General features: G+C 36.9%; 1 long non-coding RNA gene across 5 annotated transcripts in view; it reads right to left on the reverse strand.

The window, feature by feature from the left end:
* The window catches only part of LOC147824065 (uncharacterized), a 93461-nt gene extending 76176 nt beyond the window's left edge, over positions 1–17285 (reverse strand). For all 5 annotated transcript variants that reach the window (XR_015442843.1, XR_015442841.1, XR_015442840.1 and 2 more), the window contains exons 1-2: positions 17204–17285; positions 7588–7669 (exon numbers count right to left, since the gene is read on the reverse strand). This is a non-coding gene — a long non-coding RNA (uncharacterized LOC147824065). The remainder of the gene's footprint in view (positions 1–7587; positions 7670–17203) is intronic.
* Positions 17286–26649: the final 9364 nt, after the last annotated feature.

The raw sequence follows: 26649 nt of genomic DNA on the forward strand, positions 1-26649 counted from the left end.
AATTTGTAATTATGTGGTTTGTTAATTTGCTCACCAAGCATCTCTAACTAAACTGAAGGCTTTTCCTTGAGCCTCAGGACTGTAGCTACTTAGCTCACGACACTGACATCTTGCTCACCACCTCCCTCAGCTCACAGCTCTGGCCCAGTTGCACAAGGCTTCAAACTGTTCTCCACTGACAGTGACTGTCTCAAGTTTATACCACTCCGAGCTACTTTCTGCCTACCAGCTTCTCTGGTTCCCCTGGCTGAGATACCTGCTGCAGATACCTGCTGTTAATCATGCATGTACAACCCAGAAGTGAGCAAGTGTTTATGCTCATTGTGGAAACTTTCAACCAAAGCAGGCTGCACTCCAATGGGTAAACGTTTCTCATTCTGACCTCTCTTATATACCCCTTAAAAGATGCTCATTGGACTGACCACCAGCCAGAAGTGCTGGTGCTCAGCTCTACAATGTACCTTCATCTTGGCTTTCCTCTGTGCCTGTTTCCTTCTCCCTGGTTCTTCTCTCTGATATCATTTCTCAAAAAAACCATCTGTGTGTAAGCCTTAGGCTCAGGCTTCATCTTAGGCGAAACCTAGTCTTGGACAAGCACTGCACCTTAATTGTCCAGTGCAGTACTTGGCACAGAGTCATGATTCCATGATAATTTAGAGAGTAGTTACTCAATGATAAGTCAAAAAATAAGTCAAATATAAAAGAATGGCACATAAGAAAGAACTGTAAAAGTAGGGAGTAAGAGTGGAAGCAGGGCAGAGACAAGCATTCCTCATTCAGTAAAACAAAATTCAACATTGTTTACATTTACCAACTCAGCAGAGGTGGCTAAGCCCAGAAATAATATGATGTTTTTCAGTACTGAGGATCAAATCCAGAATCTTTGCACTGAGCTACGTTCTTGGTCCTTTTTTAAAAATGTAAGACAAGGCCTTGTAAATGACTAGGTTGCTCAGGCTGAGCTGCACCTTGCAATCCTCCTTTCTCAACTTCTCAGAGCCTTGGGGTCACAGGCGTGTGTGCTTTCTTTTTAAACAAATGAATTTCTACCAAGACTTATCTATTTAACCTTTCGTCCCTAGCTTTGGATGGCTTGGGATAATGGAGCGAGAATGAATTTAAAATTATACCCATTCAATCCTGAATTCTCACATAGCTACCACCTTCTATGTATACGAACTCATCAATTTCTTGAGGTTCCACTTTGCCTGTCTGTAAAATGGGAACGTAAATGTTGCTTTATAGAGTTGTTATAAAAATTTAAAAATAGATCCTTAAAAGCACTGGCTTCCTTTCCCTAAAATATTTACTTTCCTCTCCTCTCCTCTCTAGTGAAATATGTGCACGGCATTTAGGAGCTTGTTTCTGAACTTGTGACCCATAGCTCTGAGCTGAATGTGTGGTGCAGGAATCACCTCATTCACATTTTTATCTTTCTAGTGTTTGTACTTACAACACACTGACCAGCACTTCCATCACATGAAAGAAAATCTTTCCCAGGTAAAGGGCTTCGTGATGACACAAAAAGGTTTTCAAAGGTATCATGCTCCTTGGAGACTTCCTTGCAGGTGTGCTGCAGTCTGCCAGGTGTCCTGCTGAGAAGTCAGCATGAAGATCAGAGTGTCCTGTGGTCCTGTCTTCTCCATTCGTCTCCAGCCATTAGAGCCTTTTTTCTGCTTGAGCTCTCAAAGGTCAGACCCCTCTGAGAAATACTTGCTCTATTAATCATCTTGGAAGACTACTCCAGACACATTTTCAGAAGAGATGCAATAAGTTTTGTCTGCACAATACAGCATGGGAAAAAGAGTTTTCCTTCCGAAAAGCAATCTTGCCTTCAGCCAAATATTTTCTTTTCCTTTTTTTTTCTTTTTTTTAAGTAATAAAGTTATTGCGTGTTCTGAAGGCATTGTGAGGCATGACCACCCTTTTGACATAGACAGGTCGTGTGCCCAATTGGTGGGTTTCACATGACTGTGACTGCTGGTGTTGGCACACATCTACATCCAGCTGGTGCTCAGACTTTCAGGCAACAGGGGAAGGTTTAGACATTATTTGACATGCACTCCAGTCAGTCAGTGTGGTATGATTGGGAGCTACATGCCCAGAATTAATGAAAATGATCCAGTGATGAGATGGGCTCACAATCTTTACATTAATTTTTATATTCACATTGAGCCACAGAGCACGGGACTGATTCCCCCATTTTTCCACTTAAGAGGAGGAGAATATATGATCCTATCTTCCTTATTATTCATTGGAACATTATAACTTTTAAATCTAATGCACCACAGGCACTTCCACCAATCATTTGAATGAAAGCAAGCCTTACCTGCCTCTCTTGCCATTTAGTATGGAATCACTTTGTGTTTTCAATGGGGAAACAAAGAGATAGAAAAGCCAAGCTGTACATGGTAGTACACACCTGTAATCTCAGCACTCAGAAGGCCAAGGCAGGAGGATCACTTCAAGTTCCAGGTCAGCCTGAGCTACATAGTGAGTTTAAAGCCAGACTGAACTATGTAGCAAGACTGTCTCAAAAAAATATAGAAATTCCAGGGCTTACTTCTGCCTCCTAAAGAGTTTTCATCTTTTGCCTTTTCACTTGAGTCTTCATCATCGTCACATGATCTAATATCCTATCCCTTTTGGGCAACTCCTGATAACAATAAGAAAAAAAATCCCAATAAAAATTGTGACCACTCAATTAAGCATTCCCATCTTGTAAGAATATGGGGTTTTTGTCTCTGTTTTCTTCCAAAATCATAACAATATCTGCTATATTTCAGATATCTTTCTAATAAACCCGTATCCTAGATGACAGTGGGACTCATTTCTATAGTAACTTCTACGTGATATGAAAAATACATGATAAACAATGACCCACTGGAAGAACCCCCTCCAAAACACCATGCCAGGGGAGGGAGACCACCATGTTGAGAGATAATGTTAAACACCTTGGATAATTTCCCGGTAGGATGCAAAGCAGACAATGCAGACGGCTTAGGAGATCGTCTGGGGACCTTGCAAACAGCATCTGCAATAGATAGATATTTCTTCCCCATCAGATTTTGCCTCATGCATGTGTAGGGCTTAGAACTAAGTCATATTTTTCAAGAATGAATGTGGGTGTCATGGCCGGTAATCTGTTGTCTATAACTCACAAATAACTTGTTCCAAAAGTGCTCTGGGCACAGCTGAGCCTAGATAATCCTTTGAGTGCCTTAATTCCAAGCTCATTTCAATATACTTCTTTATACTGTCCATTCTCTGTCTTACTACTATTACCTTCAGTAATTCCTGCAATGGTAAGAAAGAGCTTTCAATGAAGAACCATCTTTGAAGAAGAGTATTAAGAGCTGGATCGTGGTGACTTAAGTTGTATCTGAGGTACTCTGAAAATAGTCTTAACACAACATTCCCCAGGCCTAACCACATATGGTAATTGGGTAAGTCAACAATAAATTCTCATGCAACAGGCAGGGACATCTGCTAAGGATCAAGGGAACTATATGAAGTCCCAGGCAACAAAAATACAGAAGAGAACAGGGAACTAAAGGAGGTTCCAGGCAACAGAAATACAGAAAAGAAAAGGTTTCATCCTGTCCCCGGGAAGGTCTCAAGGACAGAAATGTCAACAACTTTTCTCAATACCATGGCATTTAAGCAGCTAACCTAACTGTGACTTAGAAAAATGCTACAGGAAAGCTAGCTTTGAAGGAGGAAGGAGGAGTTGGCTCATTAGGAAAGAGAACAACACTGAAATTCTAAAAAGGATGGGTCTGATGGGCAAAGGCATGGGTAGAAGAATCATGGTGTGCTTAGAGGGATGTGTAGCTCAGAGTATTCAGAAAGAATCATAGATGACCAGGGCACAAAATGAATTTTTTTGCCTGGTAGCTTCAGAATCCTGGTACTTTCTGAATCAGCCAAATTAAGGGAGATATATTATAAGGAGATAGGAATGTTTCATTGATGAAGTTGAAGAAGGCTTAAGAATAGGAATTCTATCAGGAATGGAGACTGGACCCATTCTTTCCACCTCTCTTTCCTGAACCATGAGGTGTCTTATTTCAAAGCCTCATTTATTCATACATAGCTCTGAATTGTTCACCCATTCAACTATCCAGTAGGGGTGTGTGTGCTCATCCTCTGTGCTCATGGTGCTCATTGTCTGCTCCATGAAAATAGATCATACACCAGCACTGGACTCATGGGTACAAACCTTGCAAGCAAGTGGCCCACATTTGGTTTAGTGCACTACTGTCACTATCCTGAAATCCTGGGTAATTTCACTGAATTTATGTTTTGTAAGAAAGTCCAATGGGATGACAAAAGATACATATGGGGAGAGGAGATATTCCCACTTCTTTTGCCTTCTCATTTACTTACAGCATTTTCAGTCATAGCCATGAACACAGTTTGGGGACCCACAATACATGGTCATTTGGTTAGACTAAAAGCAAGTAAAAGGCAGTGGAGTTAGGGCTCCTACTGAGAAAGGAAAGCAGGAGGAAGGTGCTGCTATCCTAGAGGCCATACTTTTAAAAATTAAAACCAGTTAGAGAACCAAGAGACCCTTTCACATCCTCTCTTATTCATGTTACTTCCTTGTATTTGCAAACCACCATAAGCTCCCCAACAATGACAAAGGAAAGAGAACAATAGGTAACACATAGTTTCTGTTCTTTTCAATCCTTCTCTACTGTTCATAAGCTGAAGGGAATGTTGGTAGTATGTAGAAAGCAGTAGAATAAAAATTGTTGTATTAGTCTCACAACACATTTCTGCAGTTCTGGTAAGAATGAAATATGTATGTATGTATGAACTACAAAATATGAATTGTGTAATTTTGGATTATGCATCTGAGTTAATGCTCTTATCTTTACATTTAAATTGGCATTTTACAATATAAAGACAAATAGTAAACTTCATAATAATAATAAATTAAAATTAAAATTTTAATATGGAATATCATTAAGTAACAAATAAAAAAAACACAGCTGGAAGAGAAAACGTATTCAGGAAATGAGGTTTTATACATTAGCACCATTAGCAGGAATTTTCTCCTGCATTTTCAGGAAGGCACCCCACATTTTCACCTTGCACTGGGCCTCTCGGGCTACTATGTAGCTAGACTTGTTCTGGAGATAAGCGGATGAACAAAACAGACAGGGTCCTTTCCTGCATGGAGCTTATTTTCCATTAAGGAGGACAATAAAAAATAATAAACAAGAAAATCTCACTGTCTCATAACTACTTGAGGCAGCAGCAAGGTGACATGACTAAGAACATCAAAAGATAAAAAATAAAACAAAAGTTTTTTTAAAGAACATCAAAGGAAGAAGGTCTGCTCCAGTTTGGGTGGCAGAGAAATTTTCTCCTTGGAAGTCATCTCTGACCCAAGACCCACAGTATGTGCTGTTACTTTGTTGAAGTGGCATCTCCTTCTTTTATCTTACACCTTTTCTTCCACACCCTGAAATCAGTCAGAGCAAACCTATTCCCCTTGCACAGTTTCAAAGATGGTGGCCAGATCTTCCCCAAGGTCCTCCTCTTCCATCCACTCTGTCTCATCCTCAGACAGCCCTTTCCTATCTTCTCTGTCAATAGACATTTTTCTCCTCAGTTATCAGTAGGTTAGGACAGATTGGGGAGAATAACATGAGACACCCTTATGTCTTCCTAAAAGCCTTGAGAGCACAGAAACACAACCCTTGGAGGAAGAATTCCCTCTTTTCCCAGGAACTTGTGGGAAATGCCACCTGACCAAACCTTCTGCTTTCATTAGTCATTGCAAAGAAAGTCACATCAAAAGTAACTGAGCTTTGAATGAACCCAGATGTTTCACTTAAAGCCACAACAGGGATAACATTTGAACAATTTATATTTTGCAGTCATTTCATTTCATGTTGTACAAATGCTCAAAATGGTCTGGGGAGACAGCATGTCTTAAAAGATGACAATTGCAAATGGCAGCAAATAGCAAGCACAATAATAGCTTGTCATGTTTAACACAAAGTTACAGCAAAGGCAAGCTGTTCAGCAGCAAGCAGATGTAACTAAAAGGTAGTTTGCAGACAGCTAAATGCAGTCAAGCCAGAAAATATTTTGGTAAAGGATTATACAAATACTACCTATGGTAGAACATGTACGGTAAATACAATTGCAAGAAGCATTTAGAAATGCCAGATTTACCATTTGAAAGCTTCAAAAAGAACAATTGATGTCTCAATTAAAAGATTAAAGAATTTTGCCAAGTGAAGCAGAATATGATTATGTAGAGGATTTCAAACTGAGATTTACTTTTTTCCCCAAAAAGAATGCTGCACTTGGCAGCTCCCTCACTTCAATGCACACAAGTTAGTAAACTGAAGAAATAGCAGGGGATTCTTCTAGGGAAGATAATTGCTCCATTGATTTCTGCCAAGGCCATAGGAAAATAAACCCATTTGTCTTATTTTTTGCTGTTATGGAAAAGAGATTGGAGTTGACAATTGAAAACAAGTACAGGGTAAATTTAGGCATTAGGGTATAGTATGTTCTCATTAAATATTTGTCAAATGAATGAAAGGACAAAGGGAGTCTAGGAGTTTAGGTTGTAGGACGCCTTCTGGACTGTGTCATGTGTAGGGAGTTATAAAAGCTTTTCAAAGGCAGAGGTATCAATTCTGACATAAGCATGTGCATATGTATGTGGAATCATCTGACATACATGAGCCAGTAAATACTAACTAATGCCAGTAATGAATATGAGAAGTTCCGTCTAAACTCAGAAACGATGATTTCACGTGCCATCGGGGCACCTGCATTCAAAGGGGATGAGACGCTTTGATAGCTTATGCAGTTAGTAGCACAGGCTAGCATGCGGGCTGCCATTGCCTCATCCTTCAGGGGTTGGGACCCTGACCTCTATGGGCTGGTCCCTCATGTGATGTGTTGCGCAAAGCATTCCAATTGTGACTATTCTTCCAGTCAATCTCCACAGTCATCACCAGTTAGATACTTGGAAGCAGTCAAAGCAGCATGGGCAGCGGTCATTTATATTTATGCTGTAAGATGGGAAAATTTGGTGATATTTACTAAGCTGTCTCCTAAGATCAAGTACTTTGGGAACTGAAGGACTAAGAAACTCAACTTGTCAGGGTGCTTGCTATTGACAGGATGATGCTGTCATGCAATTTGACAAAATGTAAAAATACATGGAACCCAAAATTTCAAGAGAAACAAGTCCAAAGCATAGCTGTTTCGGAATTGTGGTTGTCTCTGTTAAAACTGGATGGATACTTTATGAAGAAGGCAATCAGAATGCAATTTTTTAAATCCTTCAGGATTGTAGAACTATTGATGAAACAGTCGCAATTTCAGAGGCAATTTGTCAAGTTTGTTGGGTTGGAATCATAAATTCAAAATATGAACAAGGATATACTCTGAAATGGTAGCACAATTGAAAAGCCTTTTTTAGACCTAAAGGCAAAGCAGTTAACCACCAACAATTTTGTTGATAAATATATGAATCCAAGGACTATTATTCCTACTATGTGTCAATTCCCGGAAAATGTCTGGATCCTCCTGGATCTGTTACAATACCTTGTAACTCTTCATGCTTCTGAAAAGGCAAGCAGAGAATCATCAAGCTGTCACAAATGATGAATTAGGATGTGATTCCTATCTGAAAATTAGAAATGATTCATTATTTTAAACATCAGTATTTTCATCAACATGTTCAAAGGGATCATAGTTGTACTGGGATATATACTTCATACGTGTAGGAATAAAACTGTTATTTGAAGGAACTTAACAGTTTTAACCCACCTCCATGATTTTGGATTACTAATGAGCTTTTCTGTTTTTGTTCATATCTTTACCCTTTAGGATTTCAAATTATGTGGCTTGTGCCAAAAATAAACAACAAGTCTGGGTTTTCCAACCTCCAGAGCATAACATTTGCTTACAGTGAACTCTGCCTTGGAATTCATTTCATCCTCCAATTCCAGGGCACTCTGTGTGCTCCCTGAGCAGGGAGTGAGGTCTATCTGTTTAACTTTAGCTTTGCCCTTGGTGACAGACCCACTTACACAATGGCAAAAGATATCTGTCACCTTACATTTCATGGAGAACTTCACCTCTGTCTCATGAATCCCATGACATATGTGACTCAGACATTTATGGTTTACTGTCCTCCACGCTCTCTGGATCCAGGATACTGAGGAGTGACATAAATGGCCAGTCATTGGCTCCTTCTGAGAAGACTTCCAAGAATAACTGCTACAAAGCTTTTAAGTCAACTATGAGTTTTAAAGATCTAGGATGTTGTCCATCAACTGGTTAGAATGGAGACTATAAACTAGTGGCCAAATCATCCTACAGGCATGTTTTGTTTGGCTGTGCTAGTGTTGGCCCGTGGGTGTTGAAAAAATATTTTATTAGTTCCCAAACCTTAAAAATCAGGAGATTTCACATAAAAATCCAGATTTTTGGCATCACTTGACTTGGTAGCACAGAGTCTGTATTCCTGCCTGGCAATAACCTGCTATAGCTACTTAGTAGTCACCCATCTAGACAGGAGAAACCCAACCGAGCTCATCAACATCCCTATCACTCCCCACCACGCCAGAATCACTTATTTCTAAAACAAGCCTAGCTCTTGTAGACCTTTGAGATCCTTACTTTAGAACTATAATGCACGTAGCAATGTGTTAAATACTGTAGGAAGTAAGTAAAAAGCATTTGTAAACATTTCTATTTATCTTCTGGTTAGAGAAAGAAGCAACAAGAATAATATAACTACTTTATGGATCAAATAAGGTCTTAACTGTAAGGTATCAAGCACAGAAGTGATCCCTGACCTATACCACCACTAGTGTATAATCCATTCTTGAAGTGATGTCCAGGAAGAGCTAGACCTGCAGATCTACTCATGAGACCCAACAAAAAAGTGTATCCAATTAGGCCATGCAAGTGGCTCCCACATGGAATTAATAAATTCACTTGAGCATTTAGCCCCTCTTTCTTTCAATGTATATCTAGAATTCTAAGGAAGGCCTTGGAGGTTCACCACTGAGATCCATCCTCAAGTGAACCTGCACTAGGTAGCCCAAAGTCTGTCATGTTGGGTCCACTGTGGAGCCAGCTTCCCCAGGAACACTCTTAGTCACTGTCGGCATAGTGAGGCCCCTGGAGCCAGGCTGTTCTTGCCCAACATGCTACTTGGCCATGGGCAACCTTTACATGGCCAAGACTGTCTCGGAACTAACTGGGGCCTGAGGCACTTGCTTCTCAAACTTCCTTCTCCACCTTCTTTCGCAGGGTGAAGACCTCTATCACAGTCTGAAAGTTCTTCAGGTCTACAACAGCTCCCTCTTCTTTATTCTTCATAAGTTGTTTCCCCTGATAAGTTTCTTGTGTGTCTGATCTCATCTTGGCATCTGCTACTTAGAGGACTCATATTGCTCCAAGTGCATAGATTATGTATTAGGTACTGTCTCAGTGCTGAGGACTTAAGATGGATAAAATAGACAAAATCCCTGCATTCATGGAGCTTGCATTAAAGTAGGGATAGATATCCCATAAACAAGAGAATAAGTAAATGAATTAAAATAAATAAAACACTGAAGAATGAATTGCTACAGATTGAATGGGTAGTCTAGGAGGATCTTCTCGGGGATATGATGTTTAATCTGACACCTGGATGATGAGAAAGAGCTGCTCAAGTAAAGATCTTAGGTGGAGGAAACAGCAAGTACTGTACAATGGGCTGAGACTGGAACTATTGTGATATATTTGGGAAAAGAAAGACCGGTATAGTTGAAGAATCATGAAAAAGAGAAGAAATAGAATGAGCAAGGCTATCAGAGGAATAGACAGGAGTCCAACAGTCACAGAAAGGAGTTTACAGCAGAGAGACAGTACTCTATCTCCAAAGATAGGTCAAGATAGAGCTCAGAAGACTTGCATCTGCTGCTAAATGCCACTGTGAAAATACAAAGGTTTCCATCCTACCACATATGCAAAATTTTTGGATCCACTTACATTAGAGAAGTTTCTGGGAAAGTCCTAAGAAGCTATTTGTATGGGTACAAATATTACATCTTTACAAAGTGCAGGGTTTCAAACTATAAACCTAAATATCGTGTGTGTGTGTGTGTGTGTGTGTGTGTGTGTAAAAGCAGCTGTCTATAAGCTGAACATCACTCCTCTATGCTTTCAGATTTCAGAGAAGGAAGAAAAGACTCTAAACTGAATGAAGTCCAAGAGATTGTCTTGGAAGAATGAGAAGAATGAGATGAAAAGCCAGGCAATTTCTTTTGTTAAAACTGCATGAGTGGATTTTCATCCTAAGGAAATAAGAAGTCAATAACAAACATGGCAAAGATGCAGTCACAACACTGGACTCACTGGGCATTTGCAAAGCCATGGGGGTTCCTGAATATATGCTAAAGCACAATGAAATTTGGAGAGGAACTTTTTTGTTTGGGTCTAGGGAGCAGATGTGAAACTTCCTTGGAGAATACTTTTTGGATGCCAGCTTTAAGAGTTAGCATCCTTGGCACACGGCTGCTGGTGTGGGGGCCCTAGCACTGTGCTTTTTGCTCAGAGGAAACAGGAGACTATTGTTTACTTCCATTCCTGCCGTAACCCAAAATATGGGTTGAGCCCTGAGAGACTTGGCCTTCCCACCTGCCTTTTACCCCATCAAGGACAGCACAGTTAGAAGTAGATCTATGACGGCTGAGCAGGCCTTTCCTTGAAGAGTTGCTGAACAGCTGCACACACGAGGACAGTTTCTTGAAATAGGATTACACTGTCTGCGGCTTGGAAAAGATGCTGGGTAAACCCTTTAGCTATGGGGAAACTGATGATAGACCCATCCAGCGTCTAAGTTTTGTTTGGGAAACTCATTCTCTAAATAGGTCCCAAACTGTCCATCATTCACCTCCTTTCTTTCTTGTTTAGATCCTTTACCTTGTAAAATTATATGTTTGCAATGCATAATGAATATATTTATCATGGGAAACTGGTACATACACATAATCACATCTTGATCTTTTTCATTTCCCCACCCCCTAAAATTTGCTCAAAGTGATAGAATATGTGCTGCTAAAGTGAGCACATGCTCAATATGATAGAAAACAACTTTATGACTATCAAAAAATCCAACTAATTATCTCATGAGAAAGTGCCAGTTATTTTAAGCCCAAATTGAATTTTTAAATTTCATCAGAAATTAATTTCTTATTGACATATTATAAGTATACAGAAAATCACATGTACTGTAAGTGACTAGGGCAATAAGTGCTCAAAAAGTAAATATAAACATATAGTTGTCACCAGATCAAGAGCTAGAACATTGCCAGCACTCTAGAAACTGCCTTGTGGTTCTCTTCATCCAGAAAGTACCTACCATTCTGGTTCTAACATATATAGGTTAACTAGCCTCATTTTGTGACTTATTAAGACAGAATCATGTCAAATACACTTCTGATCCCAAGGAATGAATTTTTAGCATTATACCATTGAATAAGATATATCATATAAGCCTTTGTAGATATTCTTCATTTGATTAAGGGAGTAACCTTCTATTTCTACATTGTCATATATTTTCATCATGAATATATATAAAATTTTGTCAAATAATGTCTCATTCAATTGAAATGATCAGCTTTTTTTGCTCTTAATATATAGTAGGCTACATTGGCTGTCTTTTCTAATGTTAAATCTACCGTGGGGCAGGGATTTAGCTCAGTGGTTCCAGCACCTGCCTCGAAAGCTCAAGGTCCTGAGTTCAAACCCTGGTACCAAAAAAACCTGTTAAATCTACCTTTCATAACTAGAATAAAATTCATTGCTTATATTATATTAGCCTTTTTATATTTCAGTGGTCTTAGTTCTCTAACATTTTGTTAAAAATTTTTGCGCATGTACATTTATGAGAATTTTGATACTTAATCTCATTTCTTAAATAAACCTTATCTTAATCTATTCAGATTTTTTTATTCTTTTATCAATTGGGATAAATAATATTTACTTGTACAATTTGTACATTTTATCCAAATTACATATGTGTTATAAAGTTTTTCATAATACTTTTTTACTATTATTCAATGCCTATAGGATCTATAGTAATATTCTCCTTTTCAATCTTGATTATTTCCTGATCACTTTTGCTAGACATTTATTCATTTTATAAATCTTTTCAAGGAGCTAACTTTTTAGTTTTTGTTTGCTTTTTATTTTTTTATTAGCTTGCACTAATTGTACATATGAATGGAATTCAATGTGATATTTCCACACATGCAAACAGCCCACATTGTTTTGATGATTTTCTCTGTTGCATGTGTATATTTAAACTTGCATTGATTTCTCTTTAATCTTCATTATGAATTCCTACTTATTCCCAAGTTTGAATTGATGGGCTTTTTACTCATTTCTTGAGATGGAAAGTTAAATCATTGATTGCTTGATTTTATTTATTTCTCTCTATTTAAGGTCACTCTAAGCAGTGCACTAACTGCATGCTGCAAGTTTTAATGTGTTATATCTATCAGTTCAAAATATTTAATTTTCAGTTTCCTTTTGATGTATGAATCATTTATAAATTTGATATTTAGTTTTCAAGTAATTGAAATTTTTCTAATTGCCTTTTTGTTACTGATTTTTTTTTCTTGATTATGGTCAGAGCATATTCTATATAATATCAATCTTTGAAATTCTTTGAGATTTTAATAATGGCCAGGATATGGTCAATTTTTGTAAACAGTCCATGTGAATTTGAAAAGAATGTAATTTTTGGATAAGTATTCCAAATTCATCAAATAAGCCAAGTTTGTCAATTTTGTGATTCTGATCTTTGTACCATTCTGAGTTTGCTTGTTTTATCAGCTATTGACTTAACTATATTAAAATCGTCTATTATGATTTCTTATTTACTTCTCATATTAGTTTTGCCAAATGTTTCTTAAAATATTGTAAAAACATAAGCCACAATAGGTATCAGATTTAGGGATATGATATCATTCAGATGAATTAATCTATTCATTTTTTAAAAATTATTTAGGAAAGATCTCACTGTTTCCTTTTCATAAATTATAATTTTCTTTTGAAATTCTCTTTAATTAATTAATTAATTTTTATTTAATTTCTTCATTTGTTTAACTTATTAATCTTTATTCTTTGTATGCCAAAATGAGTAACTGAAATATTTGTGGATAATCAACCATATTTTCATATTTTTCACAACAAATATTTTAAAGTATGCCAGACTTGCATACGAAAACACTGTAGAGGTCTAAATAATATTATTTTCTACCAAGAAGGCTTCCTCTTTCCTCTGTTAGAGGAGAGGGATGAAGGCCTGATCACTTTCTCCCAACTGGAAGCTAAGCCAGGACGGTACTGAGTTGCAGAATTAGATTCAGGCTAATTCTAATTCCCAGCATGGCCCTATATGGTCCTTTTCCCTGCTAGGTCTCTTTTCCCTAAAAGTATTCAATAGAGGATGATTTTACTCTTTTTATGAAGCTTTTTAAATTTCCATCCCTAATAGTTATTTTTACATCAATTTAATCAAGCACTAATGTAGGTGTTATTTTGAAGGTATTTTGCAGATGCAGTTAACATCTACAATCAGTTGACTTTCAATAAAGGAGATGCTTCATTCAGTCAGTTGAAAGTCCTTAAGAGCAAATACTGAGATTTTCCAGAGAAGAATTTTGGCATCAAGACTATAGCATCAACTCCTGTCTGAGATTAAAGGGTTAGTCAGCCCTTTAATTTCAGACTTTCCTGCCCCCCCATTATAAACAAGATGACTAGATATGAAAGAGGCTTCAATTTTGTTACCCCGGTCTTTAAGAGTACTGAAATCTTTGCTAGTTTCTTCTTCTCCTCCTGCAGAGATTCACTCTGTAGGCAAAGACCAATCCCAGTTGTGATGAGCACAACCCATAATCAGCAAATTTTCCCAGACTAGAAAATGCCTTCTGCTTTTAAATTTTAGTTCATCTAATCCTTATTTCTCCCACAACTCTCTGAGAATTTTTTAAAATATGATTTAAAAACTGTACATGGTCTTTTCTTATTGTGGAATGTACCAGTCTACCACATACCTTCTGGAGACAGAAGCAAGAAAATATACTGAGCATTAAAAAATATAGAATGCATGTTGTCAGAATAGAGAAAAACCTTTCCAGAGAAAAGGAAAGTGGGTTACTTTATGCTACCATGTACGTTATGTTATCTGTTGCACACTTATGTGTACAAATAAAAATCTGAGCCCTTGTAGTTATTTGTGGTTTCAATTGCTCTAATAAAAACTAATGCAGTAGGAAGGTCAGTTCTGTGACATGATAGAAGCTCAACAATTACTTATGAAATAGATATATAGATGAATAGTTAGGAACAAAGTGTCACAGAAAATCTGCAGCCTTAGTTTTGAGGTTCATTTATTCTTCAGGCAGAAGGACATTAAAAAGACTGGGAGTTGCTCATGAAAATCCAATGAGTCGTGAAATAAAGCATTTAAAATATTGTGAATACAATAGTATACTATTAGTATAGGTTGACAGTGGGAAAAGGAATGGGAAATTAGGCTTAAAAAAGAGTAGAAATGATAAAAGTTTAGAACCTAAATTAACTTATCTGCTATGAATTTATTTTCCCTGTAGCAAAGGGGAGCAAAAAGTTGAGGCATTTTCGATAGCTAACTGACACAGGCCTATTCACACCTCTTTTGTTTTATCCATCTCTTACAACTTCCCAAGTGAGAACCCCACTTAAATAGGAGTGGTTATTATAAAAAAATATTGCTGTATTCTTCGTTCCCTGGTTTACTACATTGTGCATCTCTTTCCAAACTCCACTTCCAGTTATTTCTCATAGGTTGTAGGAGTAGTTATACCATGGAAATACGTGTTGACGATGAATCATGTTTTTTTCTTGCAGTAAACAAGTTGTTAAATACTCATCAGCACATCCTTGCCTGCAGGCACCAGAGTTAGAATTGTGAAGGACTGGGTACTGTAGTTTTATTAGGGATTGTGATAATATGCAAAGAAGCCTGTGTACTCTGTAATATCACAGGGGAAGGTTTGTGACTCTCCTAAGTAACCACCAAAGCTTGGGTTGGAGTTCTTGAGTCAGGTATCTCACACAATCAGGAGAGTAAAGAGGTTTTTTTTCTTCTACTTCCCTGACTAATACAAGAAGATAATCATCATAAGGAGGTAGTATAAGAGTATGACTGTTATAGATGCACAAAACAAAACAGATGTAAATAAGTTTATACTACTTAGCTATTGAAAATGCCTCTGTTTCACTAATTCCAAACTGCTGGAACTAAATGTATAACCTGCACACAGGCCCAGGAACTACTGTGATATTTTAAAGTGGATAAACCTGAGTCTCAATGTCAGAAGGAATCTGCTTTAACATTAAAAATCATAGCAATGTTAATCAGACCCAGATGTTGATTGACAGCAGTTATTGGAGGAAGAAATCTCATTCTTCTACCAAAGTAGGTAGGGTGTTCTATACATATATCTAATTGAAGAAGAGTAAATGTAGTGATTCAGAATGACACAAGTTAACTAGAATCCTAAATAGTTCATCAGTAATCTCATAGCAGTGTAGAGAGATGAATATTTACAGAGAGGAAGTTTGATGGGTGAACCAGTGAGCTAAACTACTTCCCTCCCTTCTGTACATGGATGTGTGCTAGCTTTATGCTACAGTGAATTGCTCCAAATGCTTATTTGATTTTTCTAAATTGTAGTGAATAAATGCAAACAGGAAGTTGAAATCCATTTAATTCTCAGTCTGGGACTGAGAATTCATTTTGCGAGCTACCTCTATATTCTTTGTCTCCATTCCATACATACCTAACAGTCAATATCAGTTCCAAAGAAGAGACATATTAAGACAAAAGAAGAGAAAATTTAAATGTAGCTTTGTGATATAGCAATTTACTAGCTCTGATAAATATTCTGTGGGAGGAATACTTCAGAAGTTATAGTCAGTTAAACTAAGAAATTATCTATTGATTTTCTTTACTTAATTGTAATAGAATCAGCCTTATCATGAATAAATCATAGGGGCAGAAAATCAGTGAGAGACATAATTACAATAATGAATATATGTTTTGTAACTTCCATGGGCTAATTATCTCTCATTATCACTCAATGGTTTTGTTGAGGTAGGTGTATTAGCCCATATTACATTTGGAGAAACCGAGGCTCAGAAAGGTCCACCAAGGTCAGGGAAATAAAAGGCAGCATCTATTGTAATAGCAGATGTCCCAATTTCAAGTCCAAAAGTTTTCCTACTTCACCAGAGCCGTCTTGATATTTGACTTAGTTTCATATTAATTGTGCTATTGGTCATGGTAAGAATATTAATGAATACAATTACAATGATTTAGTAAGGGAACAATTTTAAAAGCTTAAGTTTATTAGAAATGGCCAATTTAGTTTTATAAGGGGTAGGTCATACTGAAATAAGTGACTGGATTTTTCTAGGCTATAGTTTCCATAGTGACCATGGAAAGACTGACACTATATACTTGGAATTCCAAAAAGGTTTTGGTAACATCTCAGAGATCATTAGCTCAGATCTTGGACTCTGGGTAAAGTACCTTGTTAGATAAAACACCAGGCTCAGAACAGTAAGCTAAAGGACAGATTTGTGGCTGGAAAGAAGGCAGAAGCCGAGCAACCAAGAGATTGGGTGGTCTTCCAATTTGTGATTTATCGGATTGTTGAGAATTGTAAATGTGATGCTCCTGGTGGGTTGACAATGTACAAATTAGAAAAAAAGACATCCAGGCAAATTCAAAAGAATATTCATTTTAATCACCTTAAATAATTATTACAATTAATTTAATTCCTGTTGCAGTTGGCTAGACAAATGTTTCAATGCAGAGACCAGCTATTCATAGAAAACAAGTACAAAAAGTGCTGAGCCCTATTTTTCTAAGTAGAAGATATAAATAACATATATGCAAAAATAAAAATAAGATGGAATGAAATAGGAACATATGCAACTCAGAAAAAAAAAAACACCTAGATTGTCTTCTGATGTTTAATCCATATTAATTATTCTTCCTTGACCCCAGAATCAGTTGCCTTCTACTGGGCTATCCATCTACCATCAACCCACTTTCCCCCTTCATCCCCTTTACCACTGTTCTCAAGGAAGCTTTTGTCCTTACCTCCAGGTTTTTTGTACAATCACGAAATATCTCTTCCTGCTGTCATTTGCAATCTGTCCTTTATCCCTTGAGGTCTAAATCTAAAGCCTAACCCCATGAGCGAGTAAATGATTGAATTATTGTAATTAATTAATCCATCTCTTCTAGACTTCAGCAGCCATCGTGAATGATTTGCTCACGTCCTACTCCCTTAGCAATTTTCTGGCCCATTTGCATCATTTTCATTTCTATTCATTTGTATGATAGTTTATAGTTGTCTACGTTGATGAGTAATTCTAAGGCTGGAAAGTTCCAGGGAATAGGAAAGATGTATTCTATTTCTTTTTTACCTTCCACTGTATCTGAAGGAAAGACAAGGCACTCTGACCTGTGGACTATGTTCTACACTCCACCTGTTGTTATTTTATGTTATCTCTTCTCCTAGGTAAAATCCCTATAATGCATAGTTAACCACTTTATAAAATTCAGTGACATTTAGTATGTTCATAATGTTGTACAACTAACACCTCTGACTAGTTCCAAACTATTTTCATCACCCCAAAAAGGAAACCCCACACTCTTACGCATTCTCTCCCTACTTTCTCCACAGGCCCCAGTCTCTGGTAACTTAGTCTGCCTTTTGTCTGTATAGTTTTATGTATTTCTAAATATTTCATGTAAATGAAATCATACGATATTAGATTTTTGTGTCTGGCTTCTTCTACATCATAACATTTTTTGAGGTTACTGATAAATTGTGACATGTATCACACTTCATTCCTTTCTGTGGGTGAGTAATATTCCATTTTATGTATTGCCACATTTTGTTTATCTATTCACCCACTTAAAGGTTTTTGGGTTGTTTCTACCTTTTGTCTGTTGCACATAGTGCTTTGATAGCTTTCACATAAAACTATTTCTTTGAAAAGAAACTATTTCTTTGAATACCTGTTTTCAGTTCTTTGAGGGTATACATGTAGAAATAGAATTATAGAGTAATATGGTGATTCTGTTTTAATATTTTGAGGAATCACCAAAATGTTTTCAATAATGGCTGAATCACTTCATATTTCCAGTAACAATGTAAGTGTATTCCAATTTTTCTACATTCACCATCACTTGTTTGTTTTGTTTTGTTTTGTTTTGGTACTGGGGATTGAACTCGGGTCCTTGTGCTTGCGAGGCAGGCAGCAGAACCACTGAGCTAAATCCCCAGCCTGATCACTTGTTATTTTCTGTTTTTACCATTATTATTAATGCCATTTTAGTGGTTGCAAAGTAGTATATTATTGTTATATTGAGTAACATTTCCCTAATGACTAATTCTTGCAAGCCATTTCTATGTCTTCTTTCAAGAAATTCAACTTTTTTGTTCATTTTAATTGGATTTTCTATTGTAGAATTGTAAGAGTTATTGATATATTCTGGATACTTAACTTTTAATATATTTGTGATTTGAAAATATTTTCTTCCATTTTGTAGGTTGTCTTTTTACTTTCCTGATAATGTCCTTTAATGCTGAAAATGTTTTATGAAGTCCAATTTATTTCTTCTTTTTTTCTTTGTGCTTTTGGCGCCTTACCTGAGAATCTATTACCAAATCCACAATCAAGATTTATACTCATTTTCTTCTAATAAGTTTGTGGTTTTAGTCCTTATGTTTATTCTGTTAGTCAATTTTTTAGTCAAAATTTTACATATGCTGTGATGTAGGGATCCAGTCTTATTCTTTTGTATATAAGAATCCATTATCCCCAAATCATCTGTTTAAAAGACTATTCTTTACTTATCGAATAGATTTGCCACCTTGTAAAATAAACCAATTGGTCACAGATATATTGGTTTATTTCTGACTCTTAATTTTATTCCAATGTTCTATAAAGGCATTCTCATACCGGTATCATGCTACTTTTTTATTACTATAGCTTTGTGGTATACTTGGAAATAAGTGTGAGTCCTCTAATTTTTTCATCTTTGGGCTATTGTTTTGACTGGCCTATATGGAGAAGAGATAATAAGGTCAGGACTTAAGACTAGGATATAACTCAAGATCTTGCTACCTATATCATATTCAGCTACTAAATAATGTTATAGTACAGCCAAGATGACGCATCATTAACAAAATTATACAGTAAAGATTATCCATTGGTCAAAATATACCTCCACAAGTTTGTCTTTAGCAGGTTACTATGGTCCAACTCTTACCTGTATGTCCAATAATAGAAAATCTTCCTTCATCCCACTTGTCAGTCCACTACTTCAATTGACTCATTCGGGATATTTGAGAAATTCACTCCCAAATATTTAGCAACCTATGCCAGAAAGAGTCAAGGACTAGTATATTTCAGTTTTAATATGCACTTGTCATATGGGATTGTTAAAGATTAAGCCATCACAATACCACGAAAAATCACTTTTAATATATTGTAAGAACTGGCATGTTCTGTTAACATTGCATCTTTTTAAATAACTGATATTGCTCAATTATCTTTGATTTAATATGAATATTTTATCTTCTGTAGTTTCTAAATTAACCCACTTTTATTTAGTGGTAATTTATTCAAATTGTTCACTGTTATATTCACTATATTAGATGAAAACTATTACTAATTTGATTCTATTTTATCTCACATTTAATATATGAGTATGGTAAAATTAATACTATGTTTATAAGTAAGCTTATCCCAATCCTTGTAAATTATTCAGCCAGATTTTGACAGTTTAATCATTCCAGTCAAAATCCATCTAATGTGTCTCTCCCTCATACAAGCATGCTTTTTTAACAGAAGAAATAAGAAATAAATACATGTTCCTGAGTTTTTTATTCATCTACTCATAAATTTGCATATTTGTTAAAGTAAAAAACTCCATAGAATTTGAAAGCTTATTTCATATTCTCTCGTTGGAACAATTTTCACACAAACACACACACACACACACATTAAAAGATTGCTAATTCAATCAATTTCCCATTATATTTTTAAAATTTTGCTTCTCATCCCATGCTATCTATTAATGCAATGGATAGGTCTGTTCTCCATGGGAAAGAGTATTTCAGTTAGTTCACACTGGTGGCTCTCATGTATCATCATTGCCAGTGGACAGAGGTGAAGAGCTATGGCCACTACTTCCAAACCCTAAATTCTTATATAATCTCCAACCCCTAACCCCAGGCTTTTGGAACTATATATTGAAAGATATTCCATGTGAATGTCTACCAGATAGGAGCTCCGTTCTCTCTGGTTTTTTATGGTGTGGGGTTCTCAAAGACCCCTCTCATTCCATTAGGATTTGTCCTAGATCAGAGGCAAAAGAAAGAAATATGTCTCAGGTTTCCTTTTCGTGGGATCCTCATTGGCTTTGCCTTGACTTCTAAGCTGAGTGGACCCTCTTGATTCAGCATTATTTTCCCCCAACATCATGAAATGGAAGATAAAAGAAAGCACTGAAAGATAAAAGATAGATACTGCATTCATTCATGTGTATTGATAATCCTTTTATTCTTTTCCTTAAAATTCCTCTCCTGGCTAATGTTCAGTGACCATTAAGAATTTTTCTTATCTTTGGCCTCTTCCTTATTCTCTTAGCATATGTGTGCCAGGCACTGTGCTAGGTACATGGAGTATGATGATGGGAAAGGCAGCTGAGGATGTGTCCTCATGGGACTTCAGAACTACTCCAGGGAAGGGGATAAGAAAAGCTTGGAGGCCACAGAGTTGTTCTGTAAAATCCATATTCTCCATAATACTTTGAAAAGCATGATTGCCATGTGTCTAGTTCAGATGATAGCAGGAATCAGCTTTAAAATCTAAAATAAATAAGAGAATCAGCTAAATATAAACCACATTCAAACACATCCTTCAATTTAACATATCTACATGACTACTCTCTAAGCACTGTCACTTGTACTGGATATAGCAATGAACAAGTTTGGCAAAAGTTCTCCCTCAATAACCTGTAGTCTAGTTAGAAGAGACAAATGATATAAAAGTACACAGGTGAGTGAATATGATAATGCAGAGAGTGGTAAGAGCTATGGAAGAAATAAAATCATATTCTGAGACCGAGACTGACTAGAAGAGAACAAGCAGGAAGCTCTACTTGTTCAGCACAGTAGAAGAAACCCTCTCCAAAGAGAAATACTCCTCTGCAAGAATCTGGGGGAGGAATGTTCTGGACCTAGAGAACAACAGTGATAAAAGGTTTTCAGTCCAGACAGTTTGGCATGTTCTGAAGTCTAAAAGTCTCTAAAGAATGGCAAGTGCCTAGTGAATGATGAGTAAGCAGTAGAAAATGAGTTAGAGGGTGGAAAGGTCTTGGATTTGACCCTAAATGATATGAGAATTGTCTTCAAGGTTTTAAGTGAGGGTAGGGATGGAGGAATCTAAGGTACAAGTTGAAAACTTCCCTCTAATAAACAACTGAAAGGAATCAATAATTAATAATTTTCCCAAACAGAAAGAGTATCAGATGGGCTTACTGGCGAATTATATCAAGCATTTAAGGAAGAAATTACATCAATTCCCTCCAATCTTTCCGGAGACAGAGCAGATGGAATATTTTCTAAGTGATTATATGAGGTCAGCATTACCCTCATAACAAAATCAGACAAAAAGCATTATTAGAATACTACAGACCAATACATCTTATAAACATAGATGCAAAATTCCTCAACAAAGTGTAACACATCAAGTCCAACAACATATAAAAAGAATTATGCACTATCACCAAGTGAAATGTATTCCATATATTCAACATTTGAAAATCAATATAATCTATCAAGTTCGAGAGCTACAAAAGAAAAATCACATGAGCATATCAATAGATGCAGAAAGAGTATTTGATGATAAATTACCTATGTATGATTTTTAAAAAATCTTAGTAAACTAGCAACAGTGGGGAATTCAACTTAATAAAAATATCTATAAAAATAAAACTACAACTAACATAGTATTTAATGGTGAGAAATTCAAATCTTTTCCACTGAGATCAGGAACAAGGCAAAGATATCTCCTCCCACCAGTGCTGTTTAACATCACACTGAAAGACATGGCAATGCAGTTATGTAATTAAAGGAAATAAAATGCACTCAAATTGGAAAAGAGAAATGAAACTATATTGGTTCTTAGATGACATGATTGTCTATGTAGAAAATATGAAAGAGTCAACAACCAAATAAAAAAACCCTCTGGAATTAATAAGTGATTATAGTAAAGTTGTAGATATAAAGTTTAGGCTAACAAAAATAAACTTATTTTTCATATACCAGCAATGAACAAGTGGAAATTGAAGTTAAAAACACAATATCATACCCCCAACTAAATACATATAAACCTAACAAAATGTTAAGAGGTCTATGTGAGGAAAGCTATAAAACTCTAATGAAAGAAATTGAAAAACTAAATAAATGGACAGTCCATGTTCATGGCAAGGAAGAATCAACATATTTCAGTTACCAAATTTGATGTATAGATTCAATGCAATCCCAATCCTAGCAAGTTAATTTGTGAATCTCAACAAATTGATCCTAAAGTTTATATAGAGAGCCAAAAGATCCAAAATAACTAACATAACATTGAAGGAGAAGAGCCAAATTGGAGGACTGACCCAACCTAACATCAAAACTTGCTATGAAACTAAAGCAAATAAGACAGTGTGGTATTGACAAAGAAATGACAAATAGATTTATGGAAGAGAATAGAGAGCCTAGGAATAAATCAAGATAATGTAGTCAACTCATCTTTGACAAAGAATCAAAAGAAATATAATGAAGTAAATGTGTTTTCACAAATGATGTTGGGACCACTGGATATTCATGTACAAAATAATGAATTTAGACAGACTCTACCTGTTTGACAAAAATGAACTCAAAATGAGTCATAGGCCTAAATGTGAAATGAAAAACTGTAAAACTTCTAGAAGATAACATAGGAGAAAACCTGCATGATTTGGGATGTAGTGATGACTTCTAGACAATATCAAAGGCATAACCCATGAAAACAAAGAACTGATAAACTTAGAAGTTTCTGCCCTGAGAAATGCAGTATCAAGAGAACAAGAAGACAGGAAAAACAATAGGAAAATATTTGCAAAATACATATCTGATAAAGAACTGTTGTCCACAATACACAAAGAACTCTTAAAACTCAACAATAAGAGCAAACTACTCAATTTAAAAACAGGCCACTATCTTACCAGACATCTCACCAAGAAGATACATAGATGGCAAATAGCATATAAAAAAATGCTCCACATTGAATGTCATTGTGGAAATGCAAGTTTAAAAGAATATGATAGTACTTTGTACATTAGAATGGCCAAAATCCAAAGCACTAATAACACCAAATCCTGATAAAGATGTGAAGCAACAGAAACTCTCATTCACTACTGGTAGAGATGCAAAATGGTACACCTAGTTTGGAAGAGGGTTTGGCAAGGGTTGTTTTTTTTTTAACCAAACTAAACATTCTCTTAGTTTTTTGGGGTTTTTTGTTTTTGTTTTTGTACTGGGGCTCCAACTCAGGACCTTGTACTTGCAAGGCCAGTGTGGCACCACTGAGCTAAATTCCCAGCCCACATTCTCTTATTATTATACATTCCTCCAATCATACTACTTGATATACACCCAGAGGAATAAAAATATGATGGGCACACAAAACCCCACATATGGATATTTATAGTAGCTTTATTTATAATTCCCCAAACTTGGAATAACCAAGATGCCCTTCAGTAGGTAAATGGATAAATAAATTGCAATACATGCAGACAATGGAATATTATTAAGTGATAACAAGAAATGAACTATCAAGCCACGTAAAGACAGGGCAGAAACTTAAATACCTATTACTAAATTAAAGAGCCAATGTGACAAGGCTAATATTGTATGATTCCAAATATTCCCATTCAGGAAAAGGCAAAAACTATAGAGGTAGTGAAAAATCAGTGCCCCCTGGGGTGGGGAGGGAATGGGAGGCTATGTATAGGCAGAGCAAGGATTTGGGGAGCAGTGAAAATAGTCTATGATAATGTAATGGTAGATATATGTGATGTGATGGCACATTTATTTGTCTAGACCTATAGGATGTGCAACACCATGAGTGACAATGATGTGTTCATCAGTTATGACATGCACCACTCTGGTGAGGGATGTCGATAATGAGGGAGGTTGTGTATGTGTAGGTATGAGGCATTACATAATTCTTGTCCAGTTCAATGGCTCAACCATTTTCAGAAGGGAAGCATGTATAGCCGAGTTTGCTATACTTAGACAAGTCTACATGGGGAGGGACTTATCTTACAACTGATAGAGGAACAGATTTCAGCATCATTTCCTATAGGATCTTTCTCCCTCCAAACTACACTGTATAAAGAGAAGGAAACAGGCTTTTAAATAAGACAAACTTGCATTAGAATCCCAGCCCCATCACATCACCTCTCTATCCTCGGTTTTCTTTTCTGTGAAGTGGAACTAATGGGCCCTCCTCTTAGGAGTCCTGGGCAAATGAAATGAGAAAGTATGAGCAGAAGCACTGAGGAAATATTAACTTCCCTTGTCCTGTACATGGCATCTCTTAAGGACATGGTACAAGGAGCCACTTTTCTCACATGCTTCCCAGACCAGAAAGGGTCATGTTCAGAAATCACCTATATATTTATGTATCACTCTTCCATGAGACATTTGAAGGTAATAGGACTAGAGGCACGGGCAGCTTATTTCAACTTACTTTATTCAAACAAGAAACTAGAGCTGAAAGGTGTTTTTTTTTTAATGTCAAGAGAAGCAGTCATGGAAAAGGTTTGCCTGACTCCACGTCAAATCAAACCACTGTGTCACGCCTACTCTGAGACAAAGCCATGTGGGCTAGCTTTTGCATGCCTGTATAGCGTACTGTTTCAAAGATCGTTCCTCTCTGGAACATGCTGTGGGAATGTGATTTGGATAGTGAAGCAGAGTTGGAGAATTTGGATCTGCATGTAAAGAAAGGGCCAAGATGAAGGTTGGAGTAATAACTTTCACCTGACAGCAAGTGGAGGGGTTTACTTGGGTAAATGGTTTTCTAATTGACAGTTTTAGGCCCTGGCAACTGCAACAGAAGTGGAGTCCAAATCCTTTTGAGGGACTGTAACTCTAAAAGCTGTGTTAATGCAGTAGATTAAATGTACCAAAGCTGAGGCAGCCCAGCAGCAGACCCCTGAGCAGCAGATTGCCTTTTTCTGGTTTCACAACTGTTTATTTTGATTGCTGTAAGGGTTGCAAAGCCCTATTTCCTTTCTTTCAAATTTTGGACCCACTTCTACCCATAGTGCTGGTTCATTTGAACTTTTATTCAAGTTTTGATTCCTCTCAAAGCCTCTGCTAATCATGTGGTCAAAGATTTGGGGTGGTAAAGTTTGGTCACTCTGTACAATGATGTGGTTTAGGATTCTCCTTTTTCCTTGGATTTTAACTCGTGCATACATTTTACCCACGATTCCTCTGTAGTATCAGTTTATGCTGCATAACAACAACCTCAAAAAATCTCAGGGTCTCAGAAGTTGGTAGGTAGACTACAGTGTGGTGGAGCAGCTGTGCTTTAGGGTGCAGGATGTTGGGTTGGTTCCAGGGTTTGGATTGAGTTCAAGTGTTCTCCACAGGCCCCTCATCCTACTGGGACCAGCAGCTAACTTATGGGCTGTCTTCAAGAAGCTCAAGAAGACAAACCAACTACAGACAGCAAACCAATTACACCATCCAAACTTCTGCTTTCTACATTGGTCAAAGCAGGCAACATGGCCAAACTCAGTCAAGGGGCAGAAAAATAAATGTACCTCTCCTCTTGGGAGAGGAAGGAAAGTTACATGGCAAAGAGCACAGACATGTAATTCTAACAAAATCATGTATGAAGAATTGGGAACCAGCAAACCAATCTGTTCTTCAAGTCCTGGTCTGGTCCTGGTCCTGGTCCTGGTCTTGGATAGCAGTGGATCCCATGGAGTATTAATTTTCATCTCCTCACCTTCCATTCCATTTGATCTCCTATTTGAAGTTTTTGATCCCACTAGTCTGTGTGTAGAGATGAAGCCATATGAGTCATAGCAACTCTAACTTCACTGGCTGTACTCCTATTGGTGGAATGTTAAGACTCACTTCAGAAACTTCTCCAAGTCAATCTGAGAGTCCCTCAGAGATTCAGACATGATCGCACAAAAACTTCCCTCATTATTCTTCTGCTTTGGTACCCCCTTTCTGACACTGATGCTGATGCCTTTGAATCGTCCAAGGGAAGAGCACATTAGCACTTGTACCCCACCACACGGATCACACTCTCCCAGAGCGCTCGCACCCTAACCTGTGAGTTTCAGAGAGGCAATGCATTCTTTGCAGTTTCCACGCTGAGACCAGAAAAAAAAAACACTACCTGCTCCCCTCCCACATCTGTCATCCACTTTGCCACATTCTCCAGAAGAGGTGCTTATTGTCCCCACAT

The sequence above is a fragment of the Heterocephalus glaber genome, unplaced genomic scaffold (genome assembly GCF_053883595.1).
Source record: "Heterocephalus glaber isolate CG9 unplaced genomic scaffold, H.glaber_assembly_v1.0 deba00001555, whole genome shotgun sequence".
NCBI lineage: Eukaryota > Metazoa > Chordata > Mammalia > Rodentia > Bathyergidae > Heterocephalus > Heterocephalus glaber.